At 35.8% G+C, this 10300-nt stretch overlaps 1 pseudogene; it reads left to right on the forward strand.

Moving 5' to 3' along the window:
* Nucleotides 1-2177: 2177 nt before the first annotated feature.
* Nucleotides 2178-7978, forward strand: LOC113076643 (guanylate-binding protein 1-like; annotated as a pseudogene).
* The last annotated feature ends 2322 nt before the right edge of the window (nucleotides 7979-10300 follow it).

A 10300-nucleotide genomic window follows, 5' to 3' on the forward strand; every position in this document is an offset into this window, starting at 1 on the left:
TAGATCCTTTATTCACATTTTACCTTTTACTTTATTATTTTAAATTATATTTATTGTATACATGAACGAAATTATCTCCTTTTAGTGAAGTTACCATTTTGCACATATTCAGTTATCTTATCAGAAGTTTCTCTCACCGGACTGTTGTCCCGCCAGGCGGTTCATAATGTAAGACTTCCCCGTACGGTAGAGTCCCACCACAGACACCACCACCACCGGCTCATGGATCCCATCTAGAATTTCTTTGCCCTCTTTCTTCACATGCAGCTTCCCATTTTCATCATTTTCAATGAGACACACCGGAGCAGACATAAGCCCTCCACACGCCAGAAAATGACTCTGCGAAAGAAAAAAACAAACAAAGAGAAAATATAATGATTAGCTAGTATATTGCATATATATATACACAGATATAGATAAATAATGTATGTATATATTATATAAACTGAAGAATAAAGACAGGCGCACCGTCAGCAAAGCGATTTGTTTTAACAGCAGAAAGCGAAGGCTATTCAGTTATTAAATACAGAACCGAACAAACTCGATTGTCCGAGGCTCCTCCCGTCTTAAATTATTTATTTTTGTTCCATGAGTCTTTTGCAAGAGTGAAAGTGAAAATAAGCTGGTTCGGTTCGCTCGAGATAATGGCTACATAGGCTTCCCAGAAATCACCCGCTTAACATAAACCGCTGAACAATTGCTGGGTGTCAGCAGTGTCGAAAATTATAAATAACCCAAAAGAGGTAGTTTAAGCACCACGTGAGCCCATTAAAATAATTTCTATTAGAACAAATGCTTTTCTTTCTGCACATCAAACAGTGTCTACCTGTGGGGATAAAAAAAATAATAAACAAAATCTCCCGGGTGATGCTATCCCACCAACCACCAAAAGAGCCAACAAGAATAACAAATAAGTAAACATAAATAACTAAATAAAAATATTTTTATTATAAGAACAGCATTCATACGAAACAGAATACCTTTGTAAAATTATAAATATCTTTATCATAAATGTTGATAAATTTAAGCCATTCTTGATTAAAAAAAATAATTTCAATAATTTATTTAAAAATAGATATTAATAATATAACACACACACACACACACACACACACACACACACATGTATATATATTGTATTTTTATTTCACATAAATCCTGATGTTTGGATCCTTCATCAAAGATTCCTGTTTTTTTAAATATATAGCCTATACAGTTTTAAATATTGTTAATAATAAATATAAAATGTTTGTTAAACAGCAAATCAGCATATTACAATGATTTCTGAAGGATCATGGAACATTTTGATCACAGCAATTAATTACATTTGAACTGATATTCATATACATATACATAGAAAGCAGTTATTTGAAATAGTAAAAATATTTCACAACTTTACTGCTAACATTTCTGTCCCCATCACTTCTGAAATGATGGCTACGCCCCTGCCCTGCTGTCTCTGGGCTAAGCCTGGGATAACTACTCACCCTTGAACCGCCCCTGGCTGACTTTGTTCACGAAGTCAATTCTGCAGCAGCATGATTTCCAGGAAATCTCCCCACTTACGACTTTCTGGTGAGGGCAATCTGAGACGCATCTGACCACCACAACCCCTTAGTATTTATGCACAAGCTTCAGTCTGAACCATCAGAAGGCAAAACAGAGGTAAGATCTAATTTTTTCTCCTCTTTAAATTGCTTTAGTATATATGATAATAAAATATCTTAAAACACATAGTAGTCATACAGTCCAATTAATTTGAATTCTAATAAAAACTGTAAAAAGAGCTGTAAATGATACTGTAGCCAGGGGGCAGCAAAGCGATGCTTAAACAGCTACGAAACACATATTCTTCATATTCTCCAGTTATTCAACTGTGGAGAAATTACACTTCTGTATTGCTATTATTCGAGCTCTAATGCAGATGAATGATGGGAAGTGCTTCTATAGAAAAAAAAGAATAGTTATGACCGTAAAATAAAATTTCTATCTAAATAAAAGATAATCATGAAATATGTTTTATTATTCTACAGAGCCTACAAGCAGGGTTTGAGATAACTGATAAATTGTTGTTTTTCATCTTGAACTGAATTGAAAAGACTTTCACTTTCTATTCCTGCATTATGGGATAGGCCAGTGAGCATGCATTTTTTCCCAGTCCATACCTTGCATAGAGCAGAGGACTAGAGAAGATGTTTTTTAGCTGTTTCTCTTAAACTGTATGTTGATGCAGTGGTTTACGCAGTATAAAAAGATTTATTTTCAATTACTGCAGCAAATTTAGAAACATTCCATGTGGACTTCACCTGCCTCTAAATAAGGTAATCTGTAATAATTAATTATCGCTTGAGCAAAAGTTGTAATACCATGATGCAATTCATCACAGCTATGCTGAAACACAGGCAACAAACTGTCTCAATATATGCACACTGTAGGGTAAGTCTATTTAATTTTGTCTGTATGGTTTTTACTTAGGATCATGTCTTGTAGTAAATACATGTCTGCTCCGGTGTGTCTCATTGAAAACGATGAAAATGGGAAGCTACACGTGAAGAAAGAGGGCAAAGAAATTCTGGATGCGATCCATGAGCCAGTGGTGGTGGTGTCCTGTGGTGGGACTCTACCGTACGGGGAAGTCTTACCTTATGAATCGCCTGGCGGGACAACAGTCCGGTGAGAGAAAAATGTTGTTATGTTGATATGATAGTGAGACTATAGAAGCTGAATGTGTGTACATCTGTCAATATCTCAACAGTACTGCATAATAATAATGTGATTGTCTCAGGTTTTGCTCTTGGCAGCACTATTGAATCAAAAACCAAAGGCATCTGGATATGGTGTGTCCCTCACCCTAAAAAAAAGGACACACTCTGGTGCTGCTGGACACAGAGGGACTTGGTGACGTGGCGAAAGTGAGCACAGTCACGACTCACTAACTACTGCTAATAATTTCCCAGTCTCAGTTTGCCATAAACACCTAGGAAGGAGCAGCATTAAGTTGTATTGTGTTCTGAATGAAGTTGCTTTGATCTGAAGACACTCTGTGTTTCAGGGAGACTCTAAGAATGACGGCTGGATCTTCTGTCTGGCTGTTCTGCTCAGCAGCACATTGGTGTACAACAGCCGTGGCACCATCGATAACACTGCAGTGGAAAAGCTGCAGTATCCTTTAAACTTGCCAAACAAACCACTTCCTCTTTACAAACCACTTTACAAGATGATGTTATTTCTTAATGTGCTGCAGCTATGTTGCTGAGCTCGCTGAGAACATCAAGATCAGGTCAGCAGAAGCAGAAGATGAGGAGGAAGGGGAAGATTCTGAGTTTGTGATGTTTTTCCCATCATTCACCTGGGTTGTGAGAGATTTCACCTTGAATTTAGAAATTGATGGGAAAAAAGTGACAGATGATGGTTACCTTGAATTTGCCCTCAATCTGAAGAAAGGTATTTTAGACAGATGCTTTTTTTTCCAACTTGCATACTTTTCCAACTACATTATCAGTTCTTGGTTCAAATGGGAATCGAAACCCATGATCTTTGCATTGCTAGAACAATGCTCAACTGTCTGAGCTAAAGGAAGGCTTATTTGCCCATCAGATGGATTAATTTCTTTTCTGGAGCTTATATTGTAAATATAAACAGGCATAGGCTTACTGACGCATGATACAGTATGCGTTCAGTGTGATTTTTGACATAACCACTGATGCATGCAATCTAGACTACATACTCAACTGGTATGATACAGATGTTACAGATACTGCAGTACACACAATACATGCATCAGCTGTATGCATTTGTGCAAATCAATGATGTTCTCTTTTCAGGTGTGGGTAGGAAAATGAGTGACTACAATCTGCCTCGTGAATGTATCAAGCATTATTTCCCTAGCCGGAAGTGTTTTGTGTTCCCGTTTCCTGTTACCACCCAGGAAAACATGACACGCCTAGAGATCTTACAAGACAAGGACCTTGCACAACAATTTCTGGAGGTCACGGGGCATTTTTGTCACCATATTTTTGTAAACAGTGCTGTGAAAAGACTGAAAGGAGGACACATAGTTACTGGCCGATGTGAGTATTCTACCAAATGAAAAGTTTAGTTAATTTCAGTGTTTAAACACATTTCAGATACAGCATACGCTTTTGATAATCAAACAAATAAAGAAACAAATTAAAAATGTATTTAGTTAAACTCTTCACCTGTGGTTTGAAGATACTATGGAGCATTTATTGTTCTCTTAACTTTTTGTGTATGTTATCAGTGCTTGGCCGTCTAGTTGAGATTTATGTAGACACTATCAGCAGTGGTGAAGTGCCCTGTCTGGACAATGCAGTGGTTGTTCTGGCAAATCAAGAAAACCAGGCAGCTGTTCAAGAAGCTTTGAAAGTATATCGGAAAGGGATGGAAGAGGTGAGGCATGCACATTCTGATTTAGTTCAGTTGATTTTTATATGGTAATGTTTAGTAATGTGTATTTGGTTCAATTAAATGAGTTTATGTGGTTTAAGGTGAAAAACCTTATTTTCCACATATTGTACATTATGGTTTCTCCTCTATTCCCCGCCTTTCTGAAATGTGTAGTTTTTACAAAGCTCATCTTTCTTAAAAGCGATATGTACGCTGATTGGCCAGCTATCCAGTGTGTTGTGATTGGCCGAATGTCTCAAGTTTGTGACGGAAATGTTATGCCCCTTTCCATACGGTGTCTTGGTTGCATTGCATCGCGCCACGTAAACATACAACCATGTCTGCATTAGTGATCAGAGAAACAACAAACAACAAGCGCTACTCTACACTTCTCAAAACTAGCGTTTGAATCATCAGTGGCAAATACTTTACATATGTAAACATACTTACAGACTGTGAGTCAGAACAGCTGGCATTGTAGTTTACTCTCCCAGAATCAGGAAACAGTCCTCCATAAAATGTGCAGCTTACATCTGAATATTTGGATTGAACTGAATATTTGGATTGAAACAAGGCGTTTTAGGAGGGCATGGACTAGTCTTAACTTTTATAAAGAATATCTCTTTGGATTTGAGATTTTAGTCTTTGGAACTTTAGAAATCTTTTCTATTCCCGAACAGCTAGTAACACTCCAAAGAGAAAGGAAAACTTGAAATCGCATCATATGCCCCTTTTAATAATCCCATTCAAATATTTTGAATATGTCTCCAAAATCAGAACCACCCATTTTGGCTTGAAAAGTTTCAATTAATGCACAAATACCCTTCAAGTAAATGCACACTATGTTTTTACAGGTGAAAAATATGTTACCAATCAGTATAGAATATTTGACCTGTGAGCACCAGAAACTCAGCAGTCTGGCCATTTCTCAGTTCACGAAACGCTCATTCAAAGATGAAAAAACGGAATACCTGAAAAAACTGGAGGTGAGTTAAAAAGGCATAAAATCGACTCATACTTGTACACTTATGCATGCATCCTAGCTTATATGTAACTGGGAGATTAATGCCATTGTAATGAATGGGAATAGTAGCTTTCTGCAAGTATTATAGATCTCACTGGATGTGTCAAGTTAGAGATTGTTTCATGTGTTGTCTGGTTAGCACATAAATTACATCCATGAGATTAATGCAACTAATTCACACAGCAATGTATACAAACACCATTTCTTATACTTTCAGCCTTTGTGAAAGTTTACTTATGTATGTTTGAGATTTATATCTGCTTTATGTGTTTATAGGAAGCTGTATGTGTGTGCTATGCAGACTTGCTGCAAGATAATCAGATGGCATCAGAGAAAAAGTGCAGAGACCTGCTGAAGAATCTGTTTGTGGACATGAATAAACGGCTGCAGGATGGAGAATACAGTCAGGCTGGAGGATATGAACTCTATAAAAGAGACAGAGACACCATTGTTGAACAGTACCGCAAAGAACCCAACAAAGGTGTAAGGGTAAGGACACTTTCAGTTTCTATTTGTGAGAGTAAGTGATTCAAGTGCATCTAAACAATAAGGCTCTCTTTATATCTGGCATTGACATATGTTCTGTAGATGCATCTGAAGTATCTGATTTTTTTTTTTTTTACACCAGGTTACACAAAAGTGCAATGTCTATTGCCTATTTCAAATATTTAAAAAAATCCACATGTGATGTATATGATTATTAGCCTCATTCATTATAACTGAATTTTGTGGTTAATGAAAGCACATCTGCATTTACACTTTAATTGTGTTCACAATCCAGTCTAGCATGTCCCCAGTACTTGATTTTAAGGGGTCATATGAAGCTTTTTTAAAGATCATTATTTGGTGTACTTGATGTTATAGAATGTCGACATGCTTTAATGTAAAAACACACATTCTTTTTTAAAATACTGTTCATTATTGCAGGTCCTCTATGCCCCGCCTCTCTCAAACTCATCTTTCAAAATAAATGTAAAGACTGTTAATACTGTCCTTAGTTTTACCATCAGTTCAAGCCCGTAAGGGGAACAGAGTGGAGTGACAGACAGATCGTGTGTGTTTGCAATAGACAAGCCACCGTACTCTCACACACAACACACAAAACTCTGCATTTAAACAGTCAATAGAAAATACTTAAACTTAAAAACAAAACATTCTTACAGTAGCTGATTCTGAAGCCCAGATTGCAATGTCGTAGCAAAATCAGAATTACATCCTCTTCTAGGTTCATGAAACGGCCGTCCATAAAATGCATGCTGTTCTGTTGAAAATAATCTTAAAGATTCCTAAATGCATTTATTTTCAGAAGGCCAAATAAAGTGCTTTTGCTTTTGCCTATAGATACACACGGCATCTCCCTGACATGACTGCTTCAACACTAACTGCGGTTACTGAAACCACACCTTCTTTCTTTGTGTGAACATTTGGGCGGCATTACACAAATATTTCCACATAGTTATGTAGAGGTGTGGAGGTGTGTTTGATTGAGCCATTTTAGGGGGCGTGGCAGAGTCTTAACTTTGATAAAGAACATCTCTTTGGATTTTAGACTTTAGTCTTTAGCAACTTTACAGATCTTCATTATGCACCAAGAGCTTGTAACACTCCAACGAGATAAGAAAAATGTAAATTGCATCATATGACCCCTTTAAGAACCACTGGTCTAAGATATGTTTATGTGCAGGCTGAGGCTGTGCTGGAAGAGTTTCTGAAAGAACGGGAACCTGAAGCAAACAGCATCCTCTGCATGGATAATAAACTCACTGAGAATGAGAAACAAATGAAAAGTAAGTTTATATTAGGCTTTTTAAAGCACAAGATGTAGCCACCTTAAACACTTAAATCTGAATTGCTTAGAGTTGAAGTTATCACCGATCATTTCATTCTCTTTCTATCTTGACTGAATGTTCAGAGCAGAAGGAGAAAGCGGCTCTTCTGGAACAGAAGATGAAAGAGGAAGAGGAGAAACGAATTGAGAATGAGCGAATGATGGAGACTGAGAAAGTGAGGCATGAGGACATGGTTAAACAGATGCAGGAGAAGTTCAACAAGGAGCTGGAGCAGCAGCAGCAGGAGAGAGACAGAGCCATTGAGAGCAAACTGAAGGAGCAGGAAGAGATGTTTAAGAAAGGCTTTAAGCAGAAAGCTGAAAACCTTGAGGAAGAAATTATGAAGTTAAAAAATGAAAAGGAACACTCAAGAGGTGGTGGCATTTTTAAGGACTATGTGATGCCGTTTCTTTGCCCTCTTGTAGAAATGGTTCCCAACCTCCTCATGCAGAGATCAATGTTGAAAAGCCTGACAAAGGGATTGAAACGTTAAAACCCAAAACACAATCATTGTCTCATCCCTTATGAAAAAGAAGTTTATTCAAGTGTGCTATAAGTATAATTCTTTTAAACTAAAAATAGGAAAGTATCCTTTTAGGTTACTCTTTATTTACTTCTCAGAAATGGGCTTTATGTACTCCTCAGAAATACAGTATACTTAAAATGACATTTAAGGATACTTGACTTATACTTAAAAAAAATCTAAATATATTTGAGCTTTACTCCTAGAATCCATGTTTTTAATATTATACATTAGAGGGCGCTAGTACACATCTTCTGCACAGAATTTCAAAAAAAAAAAAAGAAGAAAAAAAAAGAAGTTTTTAATTAGTAAACTATCAGTAAACCTGCTGTATAAGTTTACTTTTAGTATAATTGCAGTACAAACTACAAACAAAGAAGTAAACTAGTTGTGTTCTCAAAGTTTGCTTCTGTTATACTTAAAAGTGTATGAAAAAATGGTTTTTTTTCTCCATTCTGTCACCGATGGAGTTTCGGTTCCTTGCCGCTGTCGCCTCTGGCTTGCTTAGTTGGGGTCACTTCATCTACAGCGATATCATTGACTTGATTGCAAATTAAAACAGACACTATTTCAACTGAACAGAGATTACATAACTGAATTCAATGATGAACTGCCTTTAACTATCATTTTGCATTATTGAGACACTGTTTTCCAAATGAATGTTGTTCAGTGCTTTGGCGCAATGTATTTTGTTTAAAGCACTATATAAATAAAGGTGATTGATTGATTGATTGATTGATTGATTGAAAAGTATACTTTTATATATAATATAACATATTATAAGTGGGCTCATTTGGTCCCAAGGAGTATTGAAACAGTACAGTTACAAGTATAGAACACTGATATTTGTATACTTGCTACATGAAGTATACTTAAAAATATACTTGAACTTTACTTAAGTATACTTAATAAACTTGAAGTATACTACTTTTTGGTAAGGGATATTTTCCATTCACTGACATATCTCAATGGCAGGTTGTCTGATTTTGAAGCCTTTAAAGATTTACTAAAGCATGCACTCTATAGAGCAGGTAGTAAATGAGCTGAGCATCCTGAACATATGCACCATTGAAAGTGCACAATATAATGTCTTCACTGTTAGCAGCACCCTAAGGATTTGTAAAATGCTGTGGTGTGTTTTCCAGTGCACAATTCATCGTTAGGATAAAAAAAGTAGTCCCAGCTCAAACAAACAACTGATGGTTGGGTCGCTGAAACAGATTGCAATTCCATTACTTGCCATTAGTGGTGTAGAAATTAAACACTGAATTCACAAAAAACATTCACTGGAACTGGCACTTTTTGAAATCCAAAACATGCCTCTGTATGCCGCTGATGGGATGAAAATGGGAAGTCCCTTCCTAAACTAATTCCATAAGTGGAGTGAAATGAATAACGTTTAAATGTGTCAAAATAGTTCCAGATTCTGAACAAGACTTACTAAATGTTGTAGGGAGGAACAAATGTTCCTAAACCTTAGACTAGACTATATCAACTATTAGCAGTTACAATTTCTTACAATATTTTTATAAATGGATTGGAAAGATAGTGGCTTTTTTTTTTTTTTTTTTTTTTTTGGAGATGCAAAAAGGAAGTGCTTTGAAAACATTTAACGCATAAATTGATTTTTTTTGGTTCCTGTATTTGCTTCAGAAATGTACTTATGTTGCAATTACAGATTTAGTGTAATAGGCCACACATGGTCAAGAAGGGGTTAAGGGGTTATTGATAAATAGCAAGCTGAGATGTGCATATGATTTAAAGACAAAGATGCTCAGCCCCAATATTATGCAGTCTATATGATCTTATGAAAATGCTTAGCTCTGTAGAATCTTAAATCATCATGACCAATCCCCAGATCAGTATAGCAAGTCAAAGTGAAGAAATCTTTAACCCTTAATGTATTTTCGTCCTAATGTAATTTGGTCCTCAAAACATACAGCATATTTTGTGGCATGTAACATTCCAATATTGTACAATAAAATTGTCTTTCTTCTGAACATCTCTGATCTGGTTCTTTTTCCTGTGCAGTGGTTTACAGATACCCAACCTTATTTATTTTTCTTAAACATAGAATAACATAACATAATGTAATCCCAGCACTTTTGATAAATGTCTACACAATTTTTCATTTTGTCACTTTACATGAACATCAACATTTGTCAGTGAAACAGTTTTGAGGTTTAAATAATCAAATTTTGTGTAATTGTGTTTCTGAAAAACAGTGATCTATGGCATTGCATTATTCTGAATATCAAAGTTTTTGTGTACATTTTTTAATGAAGAATTTGTGGAGTAGAAATTGTTTTTTTATTTTTAAAAAGATCAAATTTGACACTTTTAAGATGCAATAAATGTGGTTATTATTTAATATTCCCACCAATTAGATGTTACTTTAAGACATCTTCACTTTCTTTAAAATGTATAACCTAGGTTCAACATTGAATTTGCATTCACTATGTTGCTATTATATCATATCTTCAATTAAACCATGGACAACTGAACATTTTTACCTTT

This window comes from Carassius auratus, unplaced genomic scaffold (assembly GCF_003368295.1).
Source record: "Carassius auratus strain Wakin unplaced genomic scaffold, ASM336829v1 scaf_tig00020914, whole genome shotgun sequence".
Classification (NCBI taxonomy): Eukaryota; Metazoa; Chordata; class Actinopteri; order Cypriniformes; family Cyprinidae; genus Carassius; species Carassius auratus.